This window comes from Cynocephalus volans, chromosome 1, assembly GCF_027409185.1.
Source record: "Cynocephalus volans isolate mCynVol1 chromosome 1, mCynVol1.pri, whole genome shotgun sequence".
Taxonomy (NCBI): domain Eukaryota; kingdom Metazoa; phylum Chordata; class Mammalia; order Dermoptera; family Cynocephalidae; genus Cynocephalus; species Cynocephalus volans.
This window is the reverse complement of record NC_084460.1, coordinates 36,218,112-36,235,875: the sequence shown is the minus strand read 5'-3', so window position 1 is coordinate 36,235,875 and position 17,764 is coordinate 36,218,112. Positions and strand designations below refer to the sequence as shown.

General features: G+C 50.7%; 1 pseudogene; it reads left to right on the top strand.

The window, feature by feature from the left end:
• The first annotated feature begins 4,113 nt into the window (after positions 1-4,113).
• The window catches only part of LOC134374074 (spliceosome-associated protein CWC15 homolog), a 53,772-nt pseudogene continuing 40,121 nt past the window's right edge, over positions 4,114-17,764 (top strand).

Genomic DNA, 17,764 nt, shown 5'->3' with positions numbered 1-17,764 from the left:
TCCCTTAGCGCTGTTCAGAGCCAGGAATACCCCTGGCCAGCTTGGTCTGACCCCTTATGAAATCCTCCACGGGGGACCCCCCCCCATACTTGAGTTGGGAGGAACACTGGGTCCCGATGATAACTTTCTTCCTGTCTTATTTACTCACTTAAAGGCTTTAGAAGTTGTAAAAACCCAGATCTGGGACCAGATCAAGGAGGTATACGAGCCAGGTGCCGTGGCCATCCCTCATCCGTTCCAGGTCGGAGACCAAGTGCTGGTCAGACGCCATCGACCCAGCAACCTTGAGCCTCGGTGGAAAGGCCCGTATCTGGTATTGCTGACCACCCCGACCGCAGTAAAAGTTGATGGCATTGCAGCCTGGGTACATGCTTCTCACCTCAAGCCTGCGCCACCCTCCGTACCAGATGAATCCTGGGAGCTGGAGAGGACTGATAATCCTCTTAAGTTGCGCATTCGGCGGCGGCGGAGCAAGCCTACCAAGTAATAACCCTAACCAGCCCAACACCCTCACCTGGCAGGTACTGTCCCAAACTGGAAAGGTTGTCTGGTTCAAGACAGAAGTCCACCCCCTTTGGACTTGGTGGCCCTCCCTTACCCCTGATATATGTGCCCTGGCGGCGGGTCTCGAGGCTTGGGATATTCCAGAAATTGATGCACCGGCCTCTAAAAGAGTCAGGCCTCCTGACTCAAACTATGAAAATGCTTATAACCAGATCAAATAACTCCCCTTGGTTGACCACCCTACTGTCAACCATCGCCGGGCCCCTATTACTCCTCCTTCTGTTGTTCACCCTTGGGCCCTACGTCATCAATAGACTAGTCCAATTCATCAATGATAGGGTAAGTGCAGTTAAGATTCTGGTCCTTAGGCAAAAATACCAAACCTTAAATGGCGAAGATAACTTTTAATTCCGCTCTAAGATTAGAGCGATCCACAAGAGAAATGGGGGAATGAAGGAAGTGCTTTTTACAAGGGTATAGGGAAAATACAGCCAAAAAGTCAAGTTAAGAAACAAGGGGAACAGAGTCAAACAGGATATCTGTGGTTATGCACCTGGGCCCCGGCCCGAGGCAAAGGGCGGATAGTTCCCAGAAATAGACAAGTCAGTTAAAGTTTCAAGAGTGCCCCTCAGCTGTTTCAAGGACTCCCACTTGACCGAAGTTCACCCCTGGCTTGATTTAAACTAACCAATTACCTTGCTTCTCGCTTCTGTACCCGCGCTTTTTGCTATAAAAAGGACCCAGGAGCTCTACTCGGCGCGCCAGTCTTTCGAAAGACTGAGTCGCCCGGGTACCTGTGTGTTCAATAAACCTCTTGTTTTTGCATCCGAAGCCGTGGTCTCGCTGTTCCTTGGGAGGGTCTCCCTGAACTGACTGACTACCCACTGCGGGAGTCTTTCAAAACAGCCCACAGCCCTTTGCCAGAGCTGCAGACATCAGCATTTGGCCACCTTCTGGACACCTCCCCAGGAACATCCAAGAGGCCCCTCAGACTGCACATCCCAAACTGAACTTGGCATCTCTGAATCACCTCCCCCACCTACCTGATGCTCCAGCGAGGTGAGGCTTCTTCCTTTTCCTTCTAGTGTACCAGGCCTTTATGGACTTCTGCACCATCCTCTTTCCTTGGAATGGCTCTCCTTTCTCTCTACATTTGTTGTTTAAGATCTAGCTCATGTCACCTCCTCTGTGAAGGCCTCCCTGACTACCCCAGGAAGAGTTAAAATTTTCTGCCAGGGCTGCAGTTGCCTGTAGCCCTTTTGTGCAAATTAAGCAGAGCCCTCTTCCCTTGACCTGGGGGTTCATATCTTTTGGCAAATGGAAGGTGCCTGTGTGCACATTAGAAAAAGGTACACAGCCCTCATTAGGACTCATGGCTTGGCAAGCAGAGTGTGGGCTAAATTTCAGCCCCATTGATCTCCTTGGCTGGTTATTTTTGGGTAGTGTGCAACCAGGACAATCACACATGGCAGTCCTGCTCCTTTCTCTGGGATCCTATAGCTCCCTGTGCTTAACTTTGTGACTGTGTGTATTAGTTTCCTGTTGCTGCTGTAATAAGTTTCCACAAACTAATTTTACTTTAAACAGTACAAGTTCATTATGTTACAGTTCTGGAGGTCAGAAGTTTAAGATGTGTCTCACTGGACTGGAATCCAGGTGTGGTCAGGGATGTGTTCCTTCTGGAGGATCTAGAGAAAAATCTGTTTCCTTGCCCTTTCCAGCTTCTAGAGCAGCCTGCATTCCTCGGCTCAAGGCTCCTTCCTCCATCTTCAAAGACAGCTGTGTAGCATCTTCACCTCTCTGACTCTTCCATTATCACACCTTCTTCTTTGACTCTAACTCTCCTGCCTCCCTCTTTCATTTATATGGACCCTTGTGATTAGATTGGGTCCACTCAGATAATCCAGGATAATTTCCTCATCTCAATATCCTTAATCACATCTGTAAAGTACCTTTTGCCATGGGTGGTAACATATTCACAGATTCTAGGGATGAAAGTGTGGACATCTTTGGGGGAGGTGTCATTATCTGGCCTACCATACTATGTGATTTTATTGTGTCAAAATTGTTTCCTCCACTAATGGTAAAATCAATGAGAGCAGGATCACCGGTCTATTCAATGCTCTCTTCAGGGCCCAGCACAAGGCTGGCATAGAAGTGTTCAAAGAATGTTTGTTGATTGAATGCAAGAAGGCATGGGCACACAGGACCTCCCCTGGGAGACAGAGGCAGTAAGAGGAACTTGCACACAGCTTTCCTCAAAGAGTTGGTTAAAGACCTGTGTGGTTTATACCTGTGGTTCTCAACAGGGGGTGATTTTGTCCCCCAGGGGACAGACACATGGCAATATCTGGAGACATTTTTGGTTTCCAGGAATGCTACTAAACATCCAATAATGCATGTGGGCATTAAAGACTTATCCAGTCTGAAATGTCTACAGTGCTGAGGTTGAGGAAGGCTGATTTACACCAGGACTGAGTGTCTGGAAAACGCAGGAGGCAGCTGTGTTGGATATCCAGTGTATACAATGTATCACATCCCTTATTCCTCAATAGGTTGAGTTTCTCCAGCTCCAATTTGCAGGTGGTAAAACAAACTGCTGGAGGTGCAGCCGCTTGCTGGGGTTTTACAGCTGCTTCCTGACAGGATCAGGTTTTGAAATCAGGTCTCCCTGACCCCACATTGGGGGCAGAGAGAAATAGGACCTGTGCAAAGGTGGTGCCTCCCTCCAGGCATGCTGGGCTTGCCTGGCTCTTCTCCTCCCTCTCTGATTCCTCCTCTGCTTTTCTTATCACGCTGCCTCTCCTAAACCCCTCTTCCCTGTCCTACAGTGGTCCTCAGATTCTGTGCAATCCCCCCTTTCTGCTCTCCCTAAGTGACCTCAGTTGCCCTCCCTGTGGGATGGCTCTTGAATCCTTGCTAGCCCAAACCTCTTTCCTGAGCTCCCACCCCACATTTTGTATTGTCTTGTGGACCTACCTGTGCTTCCTATCAGCATAGCTCAGATCTGATCATGCCACTTCTCAAAAACTTCAGTGACACCCTATTACCACCACCTAAGTCCAGCTTTCATATCTCTGCAAGGTTGGGCCTTGCTCTGGCCAAATGTAAATACTCAGTGCTTTTCAAATGCACTTTGCATTTCCCCCTGCTCTTGTCTTTGTCTGAGCTGGTCCCTCCACCCTGAACACTGTCCCTCTCCTTCCTCATCCTTATTCTCCTGTTACCCTCAGGAATTGCACAGACTTGCATCAAGCCCCTGGGTCAATCTGTGGTTTTGGTACAAGTAGGAGGTTGATTAAATAATCAATTATTTTGTTTATTTGTTAACCCAGCTGACTTTTACAGAACACAGCTATGTCACAGGCACAGGGTGGACTTGGGGCATACGGAGGTGGATGAGAAAGTTGTCTTAGGGCTAGTAAAGCTTACTGCCTCCAGGGAAGACAGGCACAGAGCAGCTAATTTTGTAAACTATTATTTAGTTTCAGTTGTGGTCGGGGTGCTGAGGAGATGTTTGGGGGTGGGGGGAGATGCAGAGGTCAGGTTAGCAACGGTTCCCTGAGGAAGTGACATTTGGGCCAGGAACCTGCTGGCCATTGTCTGGACATGGATTCCACCCTGGAGTCCTGGGAGTGGACCAAGCTGCAGCTGGAGCTGCAAGAGCCTGGAAGGCTGAAGGAGGAGCTGTCTGCTGAAATGGCAGTGTGGCCATGGGCGGTATAAATCAAGGAGGCCTCTGCCAGGCCCCTGGGCTCTGTGGAAAGGTTACCCTGAGCTGTGGTTCTTGGCCAGGTTGCTCAGATGCCGTTGTTAATCCAGCTTTCAGGAAAGACATTGGGCTGGGTGGCGGCTAGGGGCAGTAAGGGGCTGGACGGCCAGGACGGGAGGTGTGAGGGTGGGGTCAGCTGCACTGCAGGACAGCCCAAGGAAGCTGGTAATGGTTATGCCACTGTCACGCCAGCCCCAGCTCGACTTCTTACCTGCAGTGGGACGTGGTTCGGGCATTTGCAGCTGCTCACATTTCTGCTTCAAAGCATCCACTGCAGTTTGTAATTGTACATTGGCTTGCATGACTGATCGGTGCCTGTCTCCCCTGCCACCTGTGAACGCACAGGGCAGATGCCAGCTCATCATTGTACCCCCAGCACCTGAACTGGGCCTGGTGAGTGCCTGACACACATTTGCCAAATGAACTGGGATTCCTGGGGTTTTCCTCTGATGTGGCCCAAAGGGGGAGTGTTAAGGGCTGAACTGTGTCCCGCCCCCAAATTCATATGTTGAAGTCCTAACTGCCAGTGCCTCAGAATGTGACTGTATTTGGAAATAGGATTGTTACAGATGCAGTTAGTTAAGACGAAGTTATACAGGAGTTGGGTGGGCCCTAATCCGGTACGACTGGTGTGCTTATAAAAGGGAGATTTGGATATAGACACACGCATGCACGTAGAATGCTATTGAAAATCAGAGTGTTATGCTTCCACAAGCCCAGGAACCCTCAGGACTGGGAGAGAGGCCTGGATCAGACTGTCCCTCAGCTCCTTCAAAGGGTGCGTGGCCCTGCCACCACCTTGATCTCGTACTTCTAGCCTCCAGACCTGTGGGAGAATAAGTGTCTGTTGTTTAAGCCACTTAGTTTGTGGGTACTTCATTACAGAATCCCTAGCAAATGAATACAATGCCTCTCTGGAAGTTCCATGTCTGGGGCTGCGGTTCTGCTGGCTCTGGGTGGCATGGGCTGTGCCTATGGGTTCACAGGTGTGTGCAGGCTGAGCCCCAGCCCCAGGGAAGCTGAGAGGTCTCAATCCTTTGGCCCAGCATCTGCCAGGCCTGGTGGCCCAGGCAGGGCAGGGAAGGGCAGGGTAGGACAGGGTGGGGCTATTCTATGCTCCCATTTCCAGAGCCCGGATTTGCACATCAAAGGGCCTATTCCAGGCAGGTCCCTGGGCCACAGGGGGCTTGAGTGATTATGTCATTCTCTAGACCCCTGTAGACCTTGCTTGGGTGGATTTTGGGGGTTGGGGTGGGGAGGTAGCCGGAAGGGAAGCCCTGTTAGCAGACAGGAGCCAGGTGCATTTGTAAGGGACCTGCCGGGGCCCTTGTTCCCTGCATGGTGGCTATGGCCCCCACAGACAGACATCCTGGACCAGGTTAACCTTTAACCAGGCGGCTCCGGCCCTCAGCTTCTCGGCCTCAGGCCCAGGCCGGCTGCGAGCAGGACTGCTTTTCTGCTCTTGTCTCCGGCCAGCCAGAAGCCCTGATGAATTGCCCACACCCCCTCCACCCTGAGCCCTGCCACCATGTTGAGTGCTGTTGTCCCCAGCAAAGATGAATGGGCCCTACTAATGAGCTGGAGGCGGTGGTGCTGTGACCCCTGACCCCACGCACTCAGAGCCAGCGGCCCAGGGAATGGCTGCCCCAAGCCTGCTTAATGTGTCGGGCTGGCCTCTGAAAGAAAAACACATTTATTGCTACTTAGAGAAAATTGATCTAATTGGGATGGAAGCATTCTGCTGATGGAACATAGAATTTTTATTAGGAGGGTGACTCAAGTTCAGCCAAGGTATCCCAGCTGGGAGGAGGCAACAGAGTGTTTCTAGGGATTTCCAAACCTCTTTTCAGCTGATACCAAGTATCTGGGGAGGCCTGGGTTTGAATTCCAGCCGTGCTGCCTAGAGAGCGCCTACATCCTGGAAACCTTTGGCAGCTTCTCTCAGGCCTGATTCCTTAACTACAAAATGAAAAAAAGTAATTATAGTCTTCTTGCAGACTCGTTGTGAGAGGAAAATGAGATTATACATGCATCAGGGCTATGGCACTGCCCGTAGCAGGGGACTGGGTCCAACGGGGCTTTCTCTAGCCAAGACTACACGTGGTTTCAGTTCGTTTGGCCAAATCCCCTGCAATTCAGTAACAAACCAGCCAAATCCTTGTTGGCTGCAATTGAGGTGACTCATTTGAGAGCTATTTTTAGACAGAGCTCTGGTCCCTGAAATGTAGGGGCCACACCCTCCTGATAGCCTCAGAGTCACCCCCGGATGCTGCTTCTCTGTCTCTTTCTGCAGCCAAGGGTGTTTAATGTCTCCTAAATTTTCCTAAACTTCCCTTGACCCCATCTCCACTGCTCTGGCCTTAATACAGAGCAGTCATGGTCACTGACTGCTCTGGCTGAGGGACTTTACTCATCTCCTCCCTGGCTTCTCATCTTGTTCTACCCTGGTCAAACCTCCACAGTCATTCCTCAATGCCAGTTCAACCAAGTCCACCCTCCATACCTGTTCATCCTGCACACTGGTGCATTCTCTGCAAATGAATCTTACTAAAATGCAATTTGGATCAGGTCACTCCCCAGCTTAAAACCCTTCCATGGCTCCCCAGTGCCTCCAGGGTAAAGCCCAAATGCCTTAGTCTGTACACTGGGTTCATCCGCAGGGTAACGATATGATGTATCATCATTTAAACTGGGACAATTTTATCCAGAACAGATAGTAAATTGCATGGGATGCCTGATCAACAGGCATAAACCAGGACTGTCCTAGGCAGACTAGGATGTATGGTCACTCTGTCCATCACGGTCTGGTCTCTGTTCCATCTCCAGTCACTTACTGTGGTGTCTCCTATGCTTCCAGCAAAGCCCTAGAATGCTGGCTCATTTCACTCACCTATGCCTGTTTCTTCTACCTGGAATGAGTGTCCTCTCCCTCTGCTTTGGCCTGTGTTCTTCAAGCCCTGGACTAGATGTCGTTTCTGCATTTTTTCCTGATGCCTGCAGAGAGTGAAAGCTGTTTTCTTGTGTACTCGTTATCTATTGCTGCATAACGCATACTTCAAAATGTAGCAGCTTAAAACAACGAACACTTATTATCTGACAGTTTCTGTGGCTCAGAAATTTGGGAGCTGCTTTAGCTGGGTGGTTGTGGCTCAGGACCCCTCATGAGGCTGCAGTCAGAATGTTGGCTGGGGCTGACAGCTTCAGCCCTCTGAAGGCTTGGCTGGGGCTGGAGGGTCAAATATCAAGCTGGCACACTCAGGGATGGTGAGATGGTGCTGGCTGTCGGCAGGAGGCCTCAGTTCCTCTCCAAGCAGGCTCCTACATAGGGCTGCCTGAGTGTCCTCACGGCATGGCAGCTGGCTTCCCCCAGGGTGAGTAGTCTGAGAGGGAGCCAGGAGGAAGCTGAGGTGCCTCCTGCGTCCTGCATGGTGCTTCTTGGTGCCCCTTCCTCTTGGAAGTCACACATCACATACCACCCTTCCTGCTGTATTGTTTGTCAGAAGCAAGTGACTAAATCCAGCCCTTTCTCAAGGGGAGAAAACTTCGACTCCCCCTTTCAGAGGGAGGAGTGTGAAAGCATTCATGGACATGTTTTAAAACCACTGCAGAGGACAGTCCTCAGGACACCTGCATCTGAATCACTGGAGACACGTAAAGAAATGTTGGTTCCCAGGTCTCACCTCAGCTGATTGATCCAGAATCTGAGGGTGGTGGGGAGCAGGGGTAGGTGAACAGGGCCAAGAACCTGTACAAATCCCCTGAAGTTTGGGAACCGCCACCTTGGGAGAAGAGTGCTTAGTAACATGAAGTCTGATTCTCGGGGTTTGACTCCAAGCTCGGCCACTCATTAGATGTTGTGACTTTATACAAGTTACTTACGCTCTCCGTGCCTCAGTTTCTTCGTCTGGAGAATGGGGATATAATAGTACCTCCCTTACTGTTGTTCTAAAGTCTGAGTGAGTTAAATTTGTGAAGTGCCTAGAACATTGCCTAGCAACTGGTAAGGGATAGAAATGTTTGTTAAATTAAAAAATTAACAAAAACAAATACTTGGAAAATATTGATCATTATAATCATATGTTTACCTTCCTTTTCCCTGTAATAAGTAGAAGCTTCTGGAAGGCATCTCTGTCCACCTAGTCCCTGGTTTTCAACCAGTGTTCCACAGGTGTTTGTGGATCGCCTATGGCTGTCTTTTAGAATCATCTGGGGAACTTAGAAAATATCAAAGCCCAGCTCCAGGACAGGCCCACAGAATCAGTCTCCAGGCATGGTTTCTCCAGAAGACTCTTATATGCAGCCAGGGCTAAGAATGACGAGAATTAGTGAGTGAAATAGGGGCTCCACCGGTGAACTTAAAATAAAGCTTTGGTGTGGATGAGACGCTTCCAGAACAGAGCGATTGGGTGCAGGGCGGCTGGGCAGAACGGTGGGCACTAAGAATTTTCCCAAACCCAAACTGAGACCCTGTGGCTGACAAAGGATTTTTGCCCATGTTCCCAGAGTTCACTGGAAGCTGTCACCTGGGTGCCAGAATAATGGAACTTCCGAGCTGTTTATGGAGGTAACGGAAATGCTTACTTCAAGAAGACACCATGGAGGGGTTTGGGGTGGTGTCTGAGACCTGTCGTTTTAATTGAGTTTGGAAGCCTTGGGATGGAGTCCTTGTTCTGCCACTTTGGGGCCCCCACACTTATCTGGGGGGTTGCTGAAGGAGCCGTAATGATAATGCCCCTGGGAACTCTTTGTAAACTGGTAAGGTAGCCACAAAGGCAAAGGGTTATATTGTTATTATTAGTGAAGATGAAACTAATCAGCAGGTAGGATGTGCTGGGCTCTGGGCAGTGCTGGCTCCTGTAGTGAGCGTGAAGGCAGCAGGCTGCCCCCGGATTGCTGCCTGGGTCTCTTCTTGGGGGACCTGCGTCTGGCCTGTACCCACAGGGGCCTCTGGGGCTCTGTGCTCCTGCACAGTTGCTGCTGTTGCTTCTGCCAGCAGCGGAGCCCACATTTTTAGATGATCACTCCGGCTGGTTGGTGCAGAGTGGATTGGAGGCAGCTGGAGTGGGAGCGGGAAGACAAGCGAGGGTGGAGGCCTGGCCGAGGTTGGAAGCAGTGATATAGAAGCAGCCAGATTCAAGCAGGTACTGGAGCAAGAGCAGAGGGGACCTGCAGATGTGAAGGGTGAGGGTCAAGGAGAGAGAGGAATCGGGGAGGGTTCCTTGGTGTTTGGTTCCAGCAACTGAGTGGGTGGGGTAGGGGGTGCCATTTACCAAGACAGAAGAAGAACAAGAGTTTTGTTTTGGTGTTGTAAAGTTTAAGATGTCTTTTGGAAGTCCACATAAAGACCGAGGCTTGGAGTTCAGGGGCTCCAAGCAGGGGCTGGAGATGAAAAAATTAGATGTTGTCAGTGTACTGATGATATTTCAGCTCTGGGAAATGAGATAATTTAGCGGGGAGAGAGTGAGAGCAAGCCCAAGGTGAAGGCCTGGAGGGGCTCCCACACTCAGAAGTTGCACGGTGCAAGAGACGGAGCTCGCAAAGACAGACAAGGAACAGCTGGAGAGATCGGAGGAGAACCAGGCCAGTGCGATGTTGTGGAAAGCAAGAAAGGAGGAGGCTGCAAGGCAAGTGGCCGGCTGGGCCGAATGCTGCGGAGAGGACAAGTGAGAGCCGGAGTGTCCCACAGGGAGGGACAGATGAGGCGGGGCTGAGGGTGGGGGCGGGAGACAGCAACCACAAGCAGCAAAGTCTGTACACATTCAGGATGTCTTGCCTGGAGGGCTGGGAAGGTTTCCCAGAGCAGGAGGGATGGGAAGGGATGGAGGGAGATAGAAACAGATTGGACTCCTCATGAGGCTGGGGCTCTAGGTCACACCCTCACCCAGGAATTTCTCAGCAATGGGGGTTTTCCTCTGCTGGTCCCTTGGGGACACTGACCTGATCCAGCTGGAACTGGAGGTCGGGGAGAAAGAAGAAATCCCTAGTTTTAAGAAAACAACCAGATTTCATTTCATATCTCAGTGGTTTCTAGTGAATTTTATGGGTGTCCTTGAGGGACTCTATCAGAAGGTGCCTCATTATCGATTCATCTGGAATAGATTCACTGTTAGCCTCATGGTTTGTGGCTCTAGGGGAGGGGCTGAGGCCTTGTATGTGGGGGGCTCTGGGTGAGATCCCCAGGCCTGGAGGAGCCCTCGCTTAGGACTCTGGGTCCCCAAGAAGTGTGAGCCTAATTTCTTAGGCATCCTTATCCCTGTTCTGTGAATCTGTGTTGTGGCTGTAGAAGGCCTGGAGAACTGACTTCATTGGGTCTGTGACTGGCCATTTTCTTGGGTTGGCCCCCTTTATTCTCAATTATTAACCTAACATACAGCTGGAGGACAGAGGTAGAATCTGCCTTTGCTTCCCAGATAGGAACCATTTCTCCTTCTCCCCTTCTTTCTTGTCTCTATCCATCCATATCCCTCCCTCCCACAGGTATTTCCTCTCCTGTCCTGCTGCTCTCCCCTATCCTCACTCTGTTGCACCTGCACTGACCCCTTTTTCAGTGGCTGTGCCCTCGGCCTGGAATAATCTTCCTCTGGAATCTTGCATGGTCAACTCCCTCACCTCCCTCAAACTTAGCTTAAACACCACCTGTCGACAAGGCCTTGTAGACCACCTTACTTAATTCTGCAGATTGTACTCTTCCCCCTTATGCTCACTGTCCCTTACCCTGCCCTATTTTCCCTTCCCCCTCAAAGTACTTTTCAGCTTCTAACAGCCTGGATGTTTACTTATTTACTGTGTTCCTTGTCGAATGTGGTATGTTAGCCCCATGATAAGACTCTTTATTTTGTTCACCCAGAACAGTGAACATGATAGACATTCATTAAGTCTTTGTTAATAAATGAACACTTATTTAGCATCTACTGTATACCAGGCACTGGGCTAGGCATCAGGAATAGAGCAGAGAGCAGGTGAGGCTTCTGCCCTCTGTAGGCTCTCTGTGCAGTGAGTGGGAGGACGGCACACACAACATGTAAAAGAGGAGAGTTACAGATCGTTATTACTGGTGTGCGGGGGAAGAAGGAAGATATGTGATGCAGAACACGTGGGACACTTAGGGCATGTGTTCGTTTCCTGGGGCTGCTAGAATAAAGTACCACAAACTACGTGGCTTAAAACAGCATGGATTTATTCTCTCACAGTTCCAGAGGCTAAAAGTCTGAAATCAAGGGTCAGCATGCTTCCTCCGGAGGTTCTAGGGCAGAATCCTTCCCCGTGTGGTCCCCAGGCCTTCCTTGGCTTGTGCAGCATCACTGCCGTCTCTGTCTCCATCTTTACATGCTGTTCTCCTTGCACTGCCTCTGCATCCAATTCCCCTGCTCTTGTAAGGACCCCAGTTGCTGGATGACAGCCCACCCTCATCCATATGACCTCATCTTAATTTGATTGCATCTGTAAAGACCTTATTTCTAAATAAGGTCACATTCATAGGTACAGGGGTGAGGACTTGAACATACTTTTTGGGGGGACATAATTCAGCCCACAATAGGGGTCAGGGAAAGACTCTGGGAAGATGACAGTTAAGCTGATAATGAAACTTGAGAGTGAGCCAGTTGCAGGAAAAGGGGGTTAAGAGCAGAGCTCCAGGTGGAGTCCCTGCAAGAGCAAAGAGGGAAGGGTGGGGCAGTGCTGGTTATCCTAGTAGCAACCCCTGTAGGTTCTGACCTCTCAACCCACAGCCTATCCTGACCAGGGCAGGAGTGAGGGGCAGGTGGGTCTATATAGATCTCTGGCCTGACAGCGGTTTTGATGGCAGTGGTGGGCTGTATCAATCACCATGGCTCCAAAATGTGACCCTGACCTTGTTCCTCCCCCGCTTACTGCTCTTCCATGGCTCCTCATTGCTCTTGGAACAAAATCTATGTCTGGCTACTTCTCCTTCTCCAGCCTGCAGGGTGGGAAGAAGATATGTGACTGGCTCCCAAGTTACACCTAGCTGAGTAGCCTTGGGAAAGTCACCTATCTCTTTGGGACTCAATCTCCTCATCTGTAAAATGGAAAGAAACCATAGTACTGTACAAGGTTGTTGTGAGGATTAAAGGAGATCAGGGAAGTAAAATGCTGAGTGTGGCATTTAGTGGGTTCTCAATCAGGTTAACTTCCTACCGCTCCTGATCACTAGGCCTTCCTCTTCCCTCCAGGCCACCCTCAGCCACCCCTTCAGCCACCCTGCCCTGATGGGCATTGAGACTCAAAGCAGAAGGCCTGACATCTGCGTTTGGTCAGCATTCTGGGGAAAATTCACTTTCCTGTCCCTACCCTCATGCCTTGATGCTAGTAAGATGCCTTTCCTCTCACCTGAGACCACATTGTTCCAACTTCTAGCACACATGTGAGACACAGACAGCTAGAGCTCGATGTGTCCACGAGGGTGTGAACTGGGATGAAGGAGCGACTTTATCTTCAGGTTGGCATCACTCAGGCTGGTTTGTTGGGCCCAGGGCAATGGTAGTGGATGCTGATCACATTGCACTGTGCTTAGTGTCTTGTGACTGTTCCCCCAGTCAGCTTGCAAGCTCTTGGGGGTCCAGGACCCAGATTTGAGTCCTTGCTATGTCCCCAACCTCAGCGCAGGACCTGATCCTGAGCAGGCAGGAGCTCAGTGAAAGAATAAATGCCTGAGACTTATCCTCCTGTGTTCTCTCATGAGTCCCCCTCTTGACTAAGGCATTGTTTAGGTTCCTGCAGAAGCAGTCTTTGAGACAAGGATTTGAGTGCGGAAGTTTACTTGGGAGGTGACCCCAGGAAGCACTTGTAGGAGAGAGAGGAAGCCACTATGGTGTGGGTTAATGAGCAGGTTCCTGCTGTGGGTGGCTGGGACGCAATCTCACTGGGAACCTCTAGGACACAGTGTACAACCCATGTCCTGAGTTCTCCCACAGGAGGGCAAGGAAGCTGGGGTGTTTGTACACCGACTCCTTGTCTGTCACTGTCCGAGGTCTGCTTTGGGGGCGTTCGCTCCCTGGTGCTTCTGGCCCACTGCATGCGGCTGAGCAGGCTCCTGCAGCTGGCAGAGGTGCAGGTGGTGAGGGAGAAGCTGCGGGCAGGCAGAGGAATCAGAAGTATGTGCGGAGGAGATACGGGCAGGGCTCTGCGAGGCTTCCAGGCTTCACAACTCTTTAATGAGGTTCACTGCTTCCTCCCCCGCCGTCTCCTGGTCCCCAGCTGAGCGTGGCTGATGGAGGAGGAGACCTTCTCAGGGTTCTCCTGGGACTCAGCTCCAAGTCCCTGGGAGGGTCCTTGTCACATTCCCATCCCAGGCCGTGTCTGGCCTCATGCCCTGGAGAGAGGGGCTGTGGGAGGAAGGAGGGAAGGCGTGAGGATGCCCAAGCTGACTCGAATGCTGAAGTGGGATGAAAAACGAGCAGGCTCGCATGCATTAAATATTTAATATTCTCTCCCTGGGAGGTGTCAGGGAAAGGACCCTATAATAAATACTGCACGGGACAATTCCATCACACAGCTCGTCAGTTAATGGCCTCGTTTGCTCTGACAGAAGCATTACAGATGCTGGGTCGGGAGTGTGCTTCTCCCAGTCTCAGACCCAAGAGGACAGGGGACAGGCTGGAGAAAAGGGCCTCCAGTTGCCAATTTTTACCCTGCTACTTACAGAATTAGTGAATTATGGTTGTGCAGAGGAAAGACTCATCTAATAAACTCACAACATTTGGTACCTGACAGTCCTGGTGTAAGTGTTCCATGAACATCAATTACAGAGGCCTGACTATTACCATATTAGAATTATTATTGCTGTCTTACAAGTGGGGAAACTGAGAATCTGCTGAGGAACTAATGCATGGTTACATTGCTGGTAAATGGAAAAGGCAGGATTTGAAGACAGGCAGACTGGCTCTGGAGGCTGGGGTCTCAACCACCGCATCATGCTGCGGGAGCTCTGGAGCTGTGGGTTTGGATCCCAGCTCATCACATGCCACCTGCGTGATAGGGCAATGAGGCCCAACCTCTCTGAGCTTCAGTTGCTGTGTGTACAAAACTGGAGCGATACTAGCGCTGTCTTGCCGGCATTGTGAGAATTATAGGAGGACTCACATACAAAGCTTTAATCGTCACGTTGATAAAACTTAGCTCTTGTCATTACTTGAACCCCATTTACTGGCTGTTTGTTCTCGTGGGAAGCTACTTGACCTCTTCGAGTATCAGTTTCCTTATCTGTAAATGGAATTAAATGTTCAATCTCCCAGGGATACTGGAAGTAATCTTTGACCTCTGAGCCTTGGGCTAAGCAGCCAGTGGTCTGCTTGGTCCTGGGGAAGTCCCAGCATACCCCAATGTGACAATTCTTAGTCAGGGAGCTAAGTGGGCCTCTATGGGTCAGTCCCGAGCCATGGGGTCCCAGTGCACCTAAGTGGGCCATCCTGAGTCAGGGGACCCATGGTCTCCTGCAGATTCTTAGCCTTGTGCCCCTTTGCTGGTTCTCAGTTGTCCTATGCTACCTGAAGGATGGTCTGCATCCCTTGAATTATGACTGACTGATGTGGTCATGGAAGGGCACAGCCTGACCTGGGCTACTTGCAGCCATAGAATTCACGATCCCATATGTTCAAGCGAACATGCCAGAACCCCAGGCAGCCCATGATCCTAAGCAACACTCTGACAGCTCTGGGCTGCTCAGGGCTGCTGTGCTTGAATACCATGTTGCCAGGCATTATTTTGGTCTGTGAGCTCGACTCTGGGCACAGACATGCCTGTCTGCTACCTCTTTGGCCCAGGACAAGAGCGTGGGATGGGAGAGGTGGCGGCCTGGCCTGCGGCACAGCTCAGAATGCTCCCCCTGTTCCTAATGGCAGCAACTCTCTGGACGGCAGTGTTCCAAAGGTCATTCCAAAGGTTGCAGGCTCTGGGGTGCTGCCCCTTGTCCCCGTGGTCCTATCACCATTCTATTTTACACCTTCGAGCCTGGAGCTGGTGGTGGGGGCAGGTGGCGAGGGAGGGAGGGAGCAAGTGTGGGGAGGGAAGAGTGCGTGGTCAGCAGCGGCTTTATGGATGGCTGCGGGAATGTGAGGTGAAAGGAACCTCCATGCTCCTCCCCAGCAGCCCGGTGCTCTGCTGGACTGGGAGCAGCCAAGATGTGTTCAACTAATTTATATTAATTCAAGACCATTAATGATGAGCTATTGGCTTTCTTTTCTCTCTTCCTTCTCGCAGCAGGAAGCTGATGCTCAGCCGAGTTTTGCTGGTCTCCAATTTGTTGGATTATAAACTCAGGATGGGAATCCAAATCAGGCAGCTCCAGCTCCTAACTCCCTCCCTCCCCCTCACCTCCCCCCAACAGACAAGTCTCCAGGGTTCTGTTCTTTTCTAAATTCTGCCAACCATTTTCCTAATGAAGAAGAGAACCCCGAAACTGTTGTGGGAAGTCCAGTGCTGATGTGGGGGTGCAAGGCTTTCTTGCAATGCAGGTGCATTTGCCACACCCACACAGTACAGCCTTTAGAACAACCTACTCCCTCCTTCCTGCATGTGCCTGAAACTGCTAGAGAGGTGAGAGTGTCTCCTGTTGCCCTGCTTTGTGGACTTCCTGCCCTCAGCTTTTATTCCCAACCCAAGTGGAATTTTACTGTGGTCCTAGAAGCAGAGACAGGGCTGATGAAGTTGTCCTCATTTTACCGAAGGAAGTGAGTCCCAGAGAGAGACCAAACTGAGCCGAGGACCCAGGACTCCTGAATCCAGGCATGCCACCTCTTGAAGCCACAGAGGGATGTTTCTGACTAATTCTCTGAAAGTAAATATTTAATTTCCATGGGGTCTGGGACAAGGTCAGGCCACGGGGATATCTGTCCCCAGGCCTGGATTTGACAGACACCTAGTTTTTAGGATGCCATGGGTAAAGCTATAAACGGTCACCCAGAGAGTGGGTACTCCTATGTGTAGGAGTGATAGAGAGAAGCTGTATGGACAGGGGACCTGAGTCAAGAGGTCTGTCCAACAGAGCCCCTTTGGCAATGCTTTTCCCCTCCCAGGCCTCCATCTTCTCATCTGGACACTGGGGACTGTCTGGGAGCAGCAACCTGAAGACCATACGGAAAGGAAGGGCCACAGGAAAGGAAGGCCCTTTAGGCACTGCACTCAGGCTGGGGGCAGACCCCAGACCCAGCTGACTGAAGATTGCCAGGGCAAGTCCGGGGAGGCTGCCTACCCCAGCCCTACAGCTCCCTGACGCCACCAGTGAACAGCAGCAGCTTAATCTCACTGCTTCTGCTTTTTGCTCCTGGTTGACGATGTTAAACTTGGGGGCGTCTGAAACACTCACATGCAAACCTACACAAATGATTTCTCCCAACATTAACATATTTCCTTTTGAAACCCTGTGAAGCTTTTCTCCAAAGTAATGGATTTTTCCCCCACCCCCTTGTCTGGGCCAAATGTATTCAAATCTGGCCTCGGTTAAGTCAGAAGATTCCTATCGGCCCAGCGGGGCTTCCCTCCTGTTTCCTCACAAATCAGCATCCTTTTTATTCTCCCCTCAGATCTCTCTGTAAAAGGGAGGCTTTCTTTGCGAAAGTTTCACTGGGACAGACAGACGGACACGATGTTGCTGGGGCCTTTGATAGCTAAGAACACAAGATCCGACTTCAGGGGGCTCAGAAACTTCATCAGCCGAGGAGGGGGACGAAGAGAACAGGATCCTGCTGAAATAGCCCTTTGAAATTCCCCAAATAATGTTTGATGTGCCGGTGCCTTTCAGCCTAAGCCATACCTTTGGCATCAAAAGCACCTTTTGAAAAAAAAATTAGCTATTTTTTAAGGCACAGAAGGAGTAAATTTAATATTAAGTCCTAATGGCAGAAATCTTTGAAAAGGCATTTCTTGACTTGAGATCATTTAATACTCCTCCTGATCTAGCAGCACAAGTTCCCCTCCCTTTCCCCTCTTTAATTCTTAATCCTCTTCTTTCCAAATCCTGGGCCTCTGTGATGGCGGGTCAGGGTCTGGTATCCTGTAGGGGAGCTATGACTTCCGGCAAATGGAGCAAGAGTTTCATTACTTTGGCCACCCAGATCCCCCAGCTTTTAAAGCACCATCCAGCCCCTGAGATTTTCTTCTGGTTTTTAAAGGGGTAGTTCAGGCCTGGAGAGGAGATGCCAAAGGAATTTCTAGTGCTGGAAGCTGTAGCTGTAGCCAGGGTCCCCATCTGAGAGGACAGACTGCCCAATGTGGCCTCCAGTCTAGACAGATTGGAGTGAGAGATGGAGAACTAGTCCCTGATGGATCACAGACAACCCCAGGGCCCAGGGACTTGCCCTGCTTAGCCTCTCCTGGCCATTCCAGCTCAGACTGGCCCAGCTCCCTGTAAGTGCCAAGCCTGATTCTGGAAGGGAACCCCCCTACCACATTGCACTCCACATGAGGGTTTCTGACCTGCCTTGGGGAGCATCTCTCCCTTCCCCTTCCTGGTACCAAGGCAGCCAGTACCACGGA